The 12,489-nt window shown below is 44.0% G+C and overlaps 1 protein-coding gene across 3 annotated transcripts in view; it reads left to right on the top strand.

Moving 5' to 3' along the window:
• LOC136885079 (uncharacterized) overlaps positions 1–12,489 on the top strand; it is a 1,401,330-nt gene that overhangs the window by 32,221 nt on the left and 1,356,620 nt on the right. The gene's annotated exons all lie outside the window — the stretch shown is intronic.

Here is a 12,489-nt window from a genome sequence, read left to right as displayed (position 1 = left end):
TCGTCAGCCTGCAGACGATCGCTGCTGAACAAGGGTCTACCATGCTGTCCTTTGCTGGACGGTCTGTATCCATTTTCTCCTGGGATGACGTTAATAATATGCTGTCTTTCTTGCGGTCGGCCCACGTTTCTCCTTTACTCTCGATGTATCCACTGTACCAGAGCTTTGGACCACTTGAGGTTATTTCTCCCCACACGACTCGTCAATTGACACTTCAGTCTCGCCACTTGCTCCACCAGTTCTACAGCTATTCCTGTGCTCATCCCCTCATTCCGGATGCGGCCTCGTAAGCTATCCCGCTCCATCGCTCGCTGACAGATTCTGGAAGTCAGTTAGGGTCTTTCATCGTGACAGCCACAGTTTCAGAAGGGTGTTATAAATCTGTATTGTCAAGAGGCATTGTCCTATCACTGGCGCGTCAGTTGACCGCATTAACTGTCACTCACGACCTCGCAGCTGTCTCATTCCATCAAAAAGTGTATTTCATTTAGATTTTACCACCTGCAATTAAATGAATATTTTTTAGAGTACACTGCATTTTGCGAATGAGTGTGATTGCCAAATTATATCGTCACTAGGCTATGTTGGAACTTCGATGAATATACCAGATTGACTACTTCTCTGTCACACTTGACACACTTAACTGACTCACTTCCTCAACTGTTTACAACCATGTCGTCCATCCCCGTAAAATAAATCTCCAACATATTAACTTCTCTGTAGTCTCTTGGCTCGATCACGATCCCAGTCATTTAAAACAAGCTGTTTTTTAGCTTGCATTCGCAGAAAAATGATTTAATTTTTATCTGACGCTGGATTTCCATCATACTGTAGTTGAGAATGTGAGTGCTTCCTCGTATACCTGAGCTGCAGAGATTTAGTTAAATAGTTAATTAGTCAATGTGCGTCTAACCCTCAACTGCTGGAAAACCGGAATCTATGATAGGACTAGTGTTAAGAACAGTTACTCCTATAAACTGAGAGACGCCAGCGTGACGGAATTTCCTTCCACTGGAATGACTTAAACGTGCTGGAAGCCAATGATAAACACTTGTGGCATGAAATGCATTCAGATTTTGCGTTTTGTCTGTATATTGTCAACATTATCAGTTTGTTTGATATAAAATTTTATTTATTTATATATTTCAGAGACCGTCTCTCTCTCTCTCTCTCTCTCTCTCTCTCTCTCTCTCTCCGTCTCTCTGCGAGAATTTTATTAACACGTCTATGAAACTTGCCATACATATTGTTTAAAAAATTGTGTTAACTTAGATACTAGGCTAAATTATCGTTACGAAAGTCAAAGGAGGAATTAGAATAGTTTTTCGCTAACATTCCGAAAACGGCACCTTTATTTGGAAATGTTTCAAACGAAACTTACTGTACTTTAAAAATATCGTGAAATTGTCGCGAATAAGCCAGGAAATGGTACCGCTGTCTGTTTTGATCTTGCGATCCGGACGCAGACATAACGTTATTCATTATAGCGAACTCCTGGAACTAGTGTAAACCATTAACAACATTACACTTGTTTCTTCTTCTTCTTCTCCTTCCTCTTCCCAACTATCTGGGGTCGGCACTAATTTGGATTAAGTTCATTTTTACTGCCGGATAGGTTTCCTAAAGCCAACCTCCATGAGGGTGGGAGGGGGATGTATAAAGCTATTCGCTGTTGCTTGTGTGGTTGCTGGTGTGATGTGCTCCGGAAGATAATGTTGCTGTTGCAGCTCTACAAAATTGTAATGTTGCACCTTGTCTGAATACTTTGCTGTCAAATGGGATTTCCTTCGCTTTGCCACTTAAGTACTTCACAATATTTCTGTATCGCTGACCTGAGTGGCTCAGATGGTACACTACTGGCTTTATGAGCCCAAGGTGGTGGCTCCGATCCTGGCTTAGTCCGGTGGTTGTGAGCCTGCATTCGGGAGATGGTGGATTTGGAAACCTCTTGATAGCCCAGAAGATGGTTTCTTCAAGGTTCCCATTTTCACACCCGGAAAATTCTGGGACCATACCTTACTTCAGAGCCACAGTCACTTCCTCTAAGTCCTAGTCCTCTCCTGTTGCATCCCATCCCATCCCATCCCATCCCATCCCATCCCATCCCATCCCATCCCATCCCATCCCATCCCATCCCATCCCATCCCATGCCATATTCGCCAGAATTTTTTTTGCTAGTGTCTTTACGTCGCACCGACACAGATAGGTCTTATGGCGACAATAGGAGAGGAAAGGCTTGGCGTGAAAATGGGAAACCACGGAAAATCATCTTCAGGGCTGACGACAGTGGGATTCGAACCCACTATCTCTCGGATGCAAGCTCACAGCCGCCCGCCTCTGACCGCACGGCCAACTCGCCCGGTACCAGAAACTTAGTGTGACGTTCTACCTTTACAAGGAAGGAAAGAAAGAAGAAACGGAAAGAAAGAACGAGAGAGAGAGAGAGAGAGAGAGAGAGAGAGAGAGAACCTGGTAGTGTTTGAAAGTGTTCATATACCCAGCCTCGTATAACCAATTTACTAGCACGTGAAAGAATTCATGCAGGACAAAATTTCCAGCCCTTCGACGTCTCAGAAAACCCTAAATTTGTCCGTGGGGCAAAAAAGAAATTATAAACATATATGGTATGTTTTACAATATTGGCTTTACGTCGTACAGACACAGATATAACTTATAGCGACGATGGGACAGGAAAGGGCTAGGAGTGGGAAGGAAGCTGCCATGGCCTTTATTGAAGTACAGCCGAAAAAGCTCACAGCTACACTCCCCTAATCGTACTAGGGCCTCTCCGGAAGCCACGCGTCATTTTAATAATAATAATAATAATAATAATAATAATAATTTGGACTACCGCAAGATGTACGTTCGTTGGGGAGGATTTCTAGAACGTAATTCCAGTTTCAAAGTGTATGACTGGCGGAGAATTGAAACCTGGAGAATTTATCATGAATCTACTCCGCTTATCCATAGATCATACGCCGGTATTCCTATTGAAATATTATGAAGTTTCCAGTAGAGGATATCATATCCCGTGACATTTTCCTTTTGTATGAGAGACTGTGTTTCTTTCTGATTTATACCTGAAAACTATCTCGCATTAGAACGAAGTACTCGGCACACTTCTATCGCTGTACATTGTCTGTCAAACTGCTGTAGTGGAATAACTAGCGTTTGCTAGTTTCCATTTACAACGTGACAGTCTTTAAATAACAGCTTTATTTCGCGAAACACGTCTTATCTGGGTAGCATTGTGTCTTGGTGCACATTCTGGTTCTCACGTTGCAAGTTTGTTGTGCTGTTATCAATGTTCTACTCTGTGCGGTGCTTCCATTGTGATTACCTCTCTGGGCCATCAGTATCTCTCCTTTGTGGATAAGGTGTGCACTCACGAACACTGGCATTTCAAGTAACAGAAAGCGTTAAATGAGAACAGAACAACTCTTTATACTTAAGTTTATAATAGGGTGCGTTCATCAAAACGATATCACACATCTTGTCTCAGAGGGAATTGCCTGTTAATTATTATTTTTCGGCCAAAAGAGTAATTTATTTTATTTATAAGTGATTGTTCAGTCCTTGGTCTAGCAGTATATATTGTTTTCTGGTATGGCGGGCTGATTGGCTCAGACGATTGAGGCGCTGGCCTTCTGGCCCCAACATGGCAGGTTCGATCCTGTCTCAGACCAGTGGTATTTGAAGGTGCTGAAATACATCAGCCTCGTGTCGGCAGATTTAATGGCACGTAAAGGATCTCATGTGGGACTAAACTCCGCCACCTCGGCATCTCCGAAAACCGTAAAAGATTAGTGGGACGTAAAGCAAATAACGTTATTAAGTTTTCTGATTCGATAGTTCGAAATGTGAATCATTTGTTGAGTGTAGGAGTCTGAATCTCAACATCATGGGTTCAAACGTAGCAGAGACAGTCGGTTTAATAAAGAAGCGAAAAAAAGTCTATTCGACACTTCATATGGTACTATGTCAGCAGTAAGAAAGATCTTCGGAGGCAATGGGTCATCCGATTGAGTTCATGTTCCTCTGTAACCTCTTCTTCTCCTCCCCCTCAACCCGCCTGTGTGTTGGGACGGTGGAATACCTCCACGTTATCCCCTGCCTGTGGTAAAGGCCGACTAAAAGGGGGACTGAAGGCTCTGAAATCGAGAGCGCGGGTTGGCGACCTCGGTTTACCTACCTGAGTTTGAATCGAAGCGTCGGCCCTCTCCTCTTCCTCATCTGATTAGTGTTAAGAGAGGATGATTGTCCACGTGTACTTCCTCTCAAATAAACCACCACCACCATCGCCACCGTAAATATTGTAAATAATACCTCATATGAAGATGAGCTTGGGGAACATTTTATAGTTACACGGGGCCTCACCCATTTTCTCTAGACCTACCATTTTTCTGCTCAGATTTGTGGCAGTTAATACTAGTATGGATTGACCATGTGACCAGTGCCACAGTCTTACAGAGGATCGGTCACAATAAATAACTGTTCAACATAGTCAAACTGCGAAAATTAGAATATTTCAGACATGTAATGCGCACTGAAGAGATATATCGTATCCTTCAACTATAGAATATGCATGAGGAGATATTTGGGAGAAAAGGTCCAGGTCATCCTCTCTACGTCGGTGGTCCAGGCTGCTTTTCAAAAAGGCCTTCGACGGAATCGGGTAGCTACGATGATTGCCAAACATCCCGACTGGAAAAAGCATTAAGAGAAGGGATAAGTAAAGGTCATTGCTATATATGCAATACTTAAAACAATTAATATACACATCGTAACACAGAAAGTGACGGGCTGAAAATTTTGAAGTCCCAAAGTACAAGCTAGTGTGATTGGCTGCCACCCCCGGAAGCCCGGGTTCGATTCCCGGGTCTGCCGTGAACTTTGAAAAGTGGTACGTGGGCTGGAACGGGTACACTCAGCCTTGGGAGGTCAACTGAGTAGAGGTGGGCTCGATTCCCACCTCAGCCATCCTGGAAGTGTTTTATGTGGTTTCCCACTTCTCCTCCTGGCAAATGCCGGGATGGTAACTAACTTAAGGCCACGGTCGCTTCCTTCCCTCTTCGTTGTCTATCCCTTGCAATCTTCCCATCCCCTCGCAAGGCCCCTGTTCAGCATAGCAAGTGAGGCCGCCAGTTGTATCCCCAGACCCGGAGTCTGAAGCTCCAGGACACTGCCCTTGAGGCGGTAGAGGTGGGATCCCTCGCTGAGTCGGAGAGGAAAACCGACCCTGGAGGGCAAACAGATAAAGAAACAGATAAAGAAGAATAAGAATTACAAGCGGGACCGAAAGGAAGAAGCACATTATTAAAGATTCCTTAGCCGGGCTGAGTGGCTCAGACGGTTGAGGCGCTGGCCTTCTGACTCCAACTTGGCAGGTTTGATCCTGGCTCAGTCCGGTGGTATTTGAAGGTGCTCAGATACGTTAGCCGCGTGTAGGTAGATTTACTGGCACGTAAAAGAACTTTCAATTCGGAGTCTCCGAAACCTGTAAAAGTAGTTAGTGGGACGTAAAGCAATATTCTTCTTCTTCTCCCTCCTCTTTTTCTTCGAGATTTCTTTGCTAGTTGGTAGATGAGTTTTATTTACACTGAGCACCTCGGTGCCACGACAGGCCTAGTTTCACCGCTTAAAGTAGCTGGATATAAGAGGCACCTCGCAACAAGTAATGTTTTCTCAAATAGCCTGTTATGACTATTTAGCTTATGTATCAGCGACCAGTGCGGCGTAAGATTGCCAGAAATTTCAACCGAACGCAGCTGCCGAACACCGCAATTTTATTATTTTCGCTTTTATAACCTTAATTTTATCGCACCTACGTGCACTTGTTTGTATGTAAATCCATCAGAACTGTGCAGTCAAACATCTTCACAGAGGCCATTTGATCGGAGCACACAATCAACAGGGTGTAACTCTGTTAATCTGATGAAGCCGAACAGCCAACATATTGGCAGGCTGTGGCCCAAAGAGTTTACATGGAAAAGTAGAACAGTATATTTTCGTGCTGAAATGTTTATTCTCTGAGTAGGTGATAATACTTAGCTATGTACTGTAATTTGTTTATTTGTTTTGACGTAACTACGTTTCACTCCGGAAGCTTGCATGCACGGTAAGTTCGATTTAAGAAAATCAACCTGTCCATCACAGGTGGATTCTGAGAAATTTCTTCTTTCTGGTCTTATTCCCAATTTAGTAGAGTTAGAAATTTTATATATATTTGGCCCAGTTTTACGACCGGGTGTTCATCCTGACGCCAACACTATGTTGAATGATGCATTTGCTATTGCGTGTGTATGTGGTGGTTAATAGTGTAGTGTGCTCTGCGTAGGTATATGAAAAGTAGAATACTGAGACAAATACAAACACCCAGTCCCCGAACCAGAGGGATTAACCGTACGCAGTTAAAATCCTTGGCCCGAACAGAAAACCTGTGCTGACCATTCGCCCTTTCTGCCAAATTATAATTGATATATTCTGATATCGCTAAGTGGGTGAAGGACGCAGATGAAGAATACATCCACGGTATCCCCTACCTATCGTAGGAGGAGACTAAAAGGGGCATCACCCCCTGAGGGTGGGGGACGCAGATGAAGAATACACCCACGGTATCCCCTGCCTGTCGTAAGAGCTGACTAAAAGGGGCGACCAAGGGATGATGGACGTCGAACCATGAGGCTACTTATGATTAGTACCATTACTTGAGGAACACCATGGGTCTACGTTGGTTGTGGGTAGTACCCTGATGTGAGGAACACCATGGGTCTATGTTACCTAGGAAAAATACTGTTATGTGCGGAACACCACGGTCTGGGCATTGCCTATGTTTAGTGCCATCATGAGCATCCCACCGTGGCCGGGGGGGGGGCGGCTGCTCGGCTGCCCAGGCTAGTGTCTAGCGGGAACAGGTGCCGAGCGCTGCGCTCGAATGGGTTGATTCCACTATGTTCAGAATGGATCTGCGTTTCCTATGAGTAGCACTACTATGAGGAAAACCATGGGTATACGTTGCCTGTGATTAGTACCACTATGTGAGGAACACCACGCATCTAGCCGGCGCTTGTGATTAGTCCGACAATGTGAGGAACACCACGTATCTAGCCGGCGCTTGTGATTAGTCCCACAATGTGAGGAACACCACGTATCTAGCCGGCGCTTGTGATTAGTACCACTATGTGAGGAACACCACGCATCTAGCCGGCGCTTGTGATTAGTCCCACAATGTGAGGAACACCACGTATCTAGCCGGCGCTTGTGATTAGTACCACAATGTGAGGAACACCACGCATCTAGCCGGCGCTTGTGATTAGTACCACAATGTGAGGAACACCACGTATCTAGCCGGCGCTTGTGATTAGTACCACAATGTGAGGAACACCACGCATCTAGCCGGCGCTTGTGATTAGTACCACAATGTGAGGAACACCACGTATCTAGCCGGCGCTTGTGATTAGTCCCACAATGTGAGGAACACCACGTATCTAGCCGGCGCTTGTGATTAGTACCACAATGTGAGGAACACCACGCATCTAGCCGGCGCTTGTGATTAGTCCCACAATGTGAGGAACACCACGTATCTAGCCGGCGCTTGTGATTAGTCCCACAATGTGAGGAACACCACGCATCTAGCCGGCGCTTGTGATTAGTACCACAATGTGAGGAACACCACGTATCTAGCCGGCGCTTGTGATTAGTACCACAATGTGAGGAACACCACGTATCTAGCCGGCGCTTGTGATTAGTCCCACAATGTGAGGAACACCACGTATCTAGCCGGCGCTTGTGATTAGTACCACAATGTGAGGAACACCACGCATCTAGCCGGCGCTTGTGATTAGTACCACAATGTGAGGAACACCACGTATCTAGCCGGCGCTTGTGATTAGTACCACAATGTGAGGAACACCACGCATCTAGCCGGCGCTTGTGATTAGTACCACAATGTGAGGAACACCACGTATCTAGCCGGCGCTTGTGATTAGTCCCACAATGTGAGGAACACCACGTATCTAGCCGGCGCTTGTGATTAGTACCACTATGTGAGGAACACCACGCATCTAGCCGGCGCTTGTGATTAGTCCCACAATGTGAGGAACACCACGTATCTAGCCGGCGCTTGTGATTAGTCCCACAATGTGAGGAACACCACGCATCTAGCCGGCGCTTGTGATTAGTACCACAATGTGAGGCACACCATGGGTCTACGTTCCTTACGGGTAGTACACTTATGTGAGGAACACCATGGGTCTGTTTACCTGTGATTAGGAACACGGCGTATCTACGTTACCAGTGATGAGTACCATTATGAGGAACCGATTTTCTGGACTTTGGACCCCTTTAGACAAAAGCATCATCTCAGAAAGTAAGGCATTGTAAATTGGATCCACTGATTATTTTGGATTCACGATATTTTTTTCATCATCATTCGTTTTGGATTCTTGTCAGTGGATACATTTTGAAGTTTCAATTATCGCCTCATTTCGTTGCGCCTCGTACCACCCCTTTAAACAACAAACAACAACAACGTCGTCATTGGAGAAACAAATCTTACAAGAAATATCAAATTTAAGATGTCGGGTACATTCAAATTAATATTCATAACGTAGTTCCAATTTTAGGCTTGAGCACTTCCACGCGACTGTTTAATTTCGCGTGTTGTAGAACTTGTTAATCCAAAAACCTTTAAAAATGTATGAATCTGTTGGATGCATGGACTACGACATCGATCTGACGGAAGGTGTCCGGTTTTATATTAAAATAGCCTTTTAGATACCATCCGCTGTTCGAAATACGGTGAGAAAGGAACCAGACGCAATGAAGAAACTGGGAGTCATCAGGAAAGTTACAACAGACACCAGTTGAGTCCTATGGTTCTTACATCTGGATAGATCTACAGATTTTGATACAAACGTGAGACGACACTATCCAAGACAACTATTGAAGAAATAGCAGCAAAAATCAAAATCAGAAATAAAATTAGGCTATGGACATAGATTCTGCCAGATTAAAGCGGGCAAGATAACTGAAAAGTACCAAACAGTGAGAACACATGGCAAAGATATTACACATTCGATTGGAATATTTCTATCTTGACTTTATGTCATTGTTCAGATGCCAGTTCATTTTGTAATCTCCAGTATTCCAACCTTGGACAATAGGATGGAAAGTTGGTTGCAAAGACACTGTGCTATACTCTTCATACGAAATGCAGGGCAAAATAATGGTAGTATCAATTATTCTGCGTGATCATTAAGTTGTCCGATAGAAAGCCTAAACTAAAAAAGATCTCCTACAAAGAATAGCATGCGTAAATAAAGGATGACAAACGGCCATTATTTTCCTTACATAGAATACGGTTGCTTGTATCGGTTCGAATGCCCATAGAGAACTCTACGGAATTTTTAATGGCTCTAGAAATGTAACATGCATTATACCGCGAACCGTTTCCCCGCTCATGTTACTGTATTGATTCTTCATGTTAGTGAAGCTTTTCATGTAAGCCTTTCGAATAACTTTGGAAAGTTTGTTATATCTGGATAAAGTTTTATCTTTCGTGGAAACGACTTAAGTTTTATCACTAACCAAGGCATCTGTTACCCTCCATTCTTTTGGATGTATTTTCAACTCTCTTATATTGATCCTCACTCTTAGGAGCCTGGAAGTTACTTCTCGATCTTGCCAGCCCTTTCATTATGGCAGGGCTTCTCAACACGTATACATTTGCGGAATCATACTTGGGCCAGTGAGCGTTACAAAAATAAACCACGTCTCACCATTACGAAAATTGAATGATCATAAATGTCTGTTAGTAATGGCTATCCATCAATGGTTGCTAATTTCAGATGACCACTAGCCATGAGACATAGCCGGCACGGTTGCTAGGTAACATTGTCTGACCGTCCGTCCCAGCCTGCACTGTTGTTAGTGTTACACTCCCGCCACACTAACTTCCGTAACGCAAATTTTGAAATGACTACCAGCTATAAGACGTAATTATGTCAAAACATTTTTAGAACTGAAATATCCAGACAAGACATGTGAAGACAGTTAACAGTATTTCATTGTAAAGGCGAAGGATCATTTTAACCAGCAACAAGAGTGACCTCGGGTGTGATATATCCCCTGATCATGCAATAAAGTCGCCGTCTTGAGGTACTAAAATCACAGAGCTGCGCGACTAAAAGTGTAGCTCTGGACTCCGGCAAGTCACGTGAGCATGTTCTTCGATTCGTGTTTTTGAGTTCAAGTATATGGTGAAAATAAATCTGAGAAGACAGATGCGAGGAATTGCGATTCGTTTTAGCAAAGCGCGGCGACATTTGGACAGTAAAATACATCTTAATTATCGAAAACTAATTCCTCAGGATAGATCTGCTTACGAAAATTCCAGCCATTACAAATTCATCAGTGCTGAGCGTAAATGTTCCGGCGCCCGACCGTCTCTGCGCGCTATTGAAACTGGGACTTTGTCGTGAATATGTATACATTTGTTCAGATTCAAGAATTAAAATGCCTTAAATATTTATATAAGTAAGATTTTGTGGTTTAACGTCGCACTAACACATAAAAGATTTTTGGCGGCGCAAGGATGGGAAAGAACCACGATTGGGAAGGTAGCGGCCGTGTCCTAAATTAAGGTAGAGTCCCAGCATTTGCCTGGGATGAAAATGGAAACCACACAAAACAATTTTCAGGGCTGCCGACGGTGGGATTCGAACCCACAATCTCCCAAATGCAAGCTCACTGTTACGCAACCCTGACTGCGCGGCTAACTCGCTCGGTTCTATAACATTTCAAACCCATATTGACCAGAAGCTTTTATTTCGACAATATCACGTGGTACATATTCTACGTCAAAACGTGAGGCATTGAACCCGACACAGCCCCGTTCAAATATTGAAAAAATGCAGTTACATGGGTAATGATAGAAACTATAAATAAGTAGATTAATTTAATCCCTTTTCACAACCCGTGCAGAAAAAAGTGTCTAAGCTAGTAGCTTATAAAATAACAAGGCCGCGACCTTATTTAGGTACAGCCGCAGCTTTCGCCTGGTACGAAAATGAGAAACCACGGAGATCCGTCTTCAGGGCTGCCGACAGTGGGGTTCGAGACTACCATCTACCGGATGGAACCTCTTTGCCTACTGCCAGTCACAATCGAATTCGGAGAGTTTTCATTATGATGGCAGGCGCCCCTCCCTACTGCCAGTCACAGACGAGTTGGGCAGTTTTCATTATAATGGCAGATACTAGCTCTTCATCTGCCCTTTTTATGTCCTCAGAAATACTGTCTCTTTGGTTTTCCGAAAGTCTTAAAAGATCTTCATGCTAGGCTGAGTGGCTCAGACGATGGAGACGCTGGCCTTCTGACCCAAACTTGGCAGGTTCGATCCAGGCTCAGGCCGGTGGTTGTTGAAGGTGCTCAAATACGTCAGCCTCGTGTCGATAGATTTACTGGCACGTAAAAGAGCAAACTAGATACATCACATATCATTGTTGTTTAGAGATATTTGTACACCTCTGAAACTGAGAACAGAAAATATTGAAAAAAATGCAGTTACAAGGGTAACGATAGAAACTACAAATAATTAGATTAATTTGATCCTTTTTCACAACCCGTGTAAAAAGAAATTTCTAAGCTAGTAGCTCATAAAATAGCAAGTCTGTGGTACTAATTTAGCGAGTCTCAGGGTACGATTTGAGACGCATTCAGAATTTTAAACTTGGGCTGAGGGTTGGGATAGTGATCACCAGCCAAGTGATTTCGACTGAGTAAGGGGGAAAGCGATGAGATGTAAAGGGTGCGGTCAAGAATGACAACCGAAATGGCTTAGAGCAAACTGACCAGTCTGCAGATTGTCTCACTTGGTAGTTATCTTTAGCAGGCCAAGGTCCTTTCTATATTCTTAATCAGCGAATACCAATTCATGGATATATCTGGAAATTCATTAGTATTTTTGGTACTTAGGCTACTTTCAATGTAAAATTAAATCTGTAATTGTTCATCTACTTCAGGCATCGTCAATCGAGAGCGAAATGCCTTCGGAGCCAGTTTGCTCCCCGCTCTCGAGGAACGAGAGCAGCTTAGCGAGCAAGTAGGGGAAGAAGTAGGGGAAGTGCATGACGTATTATGTACTGAAGGCCAGTGGCGCAGTATAGTACGGCCACGGTATGCAACCCGCCTGACTGCTGCTCTCTTGTCTCGCGACAAACACCCGTCCCGAGCGGACAGAAGTAACACCGGCTCCCTAGAGCAACTACGTGATGACGTCTGATGTACTTGATGCTCTTATAAATGAAGGTGCACGACAGGTCCATGGAGTTCTTCTTTCGTAGTTACTCACTGAATATTAGTGACCGTCGTAGTTCGTAGATTAATTTTTCCTGTTTAATGTTTGCCATATAGCAGTTGCATTGTCGTGGATGTAGAACGATTGTGAGAGTTTCCGCACCCAGGATAATCTTCCGCGCCCACGTCTCC

Source organism: Anabrus simplex, chromosome 1, assembly GCF_040414725.1.
Source record: "Anabrus simplex isolate iqAnaSimp1 chromosome 1, ASM4041472v1, whole genome shotgun sequence".
NCBI lineage: Eukaryota > Metazoa > Arthropoda > Insecta > Orthoptera > Tettigoniidae > Anabrus > Anabrus simplex.
This window is presented reverse-complemented; position numbering and strand designations above follow the sequence as displayed.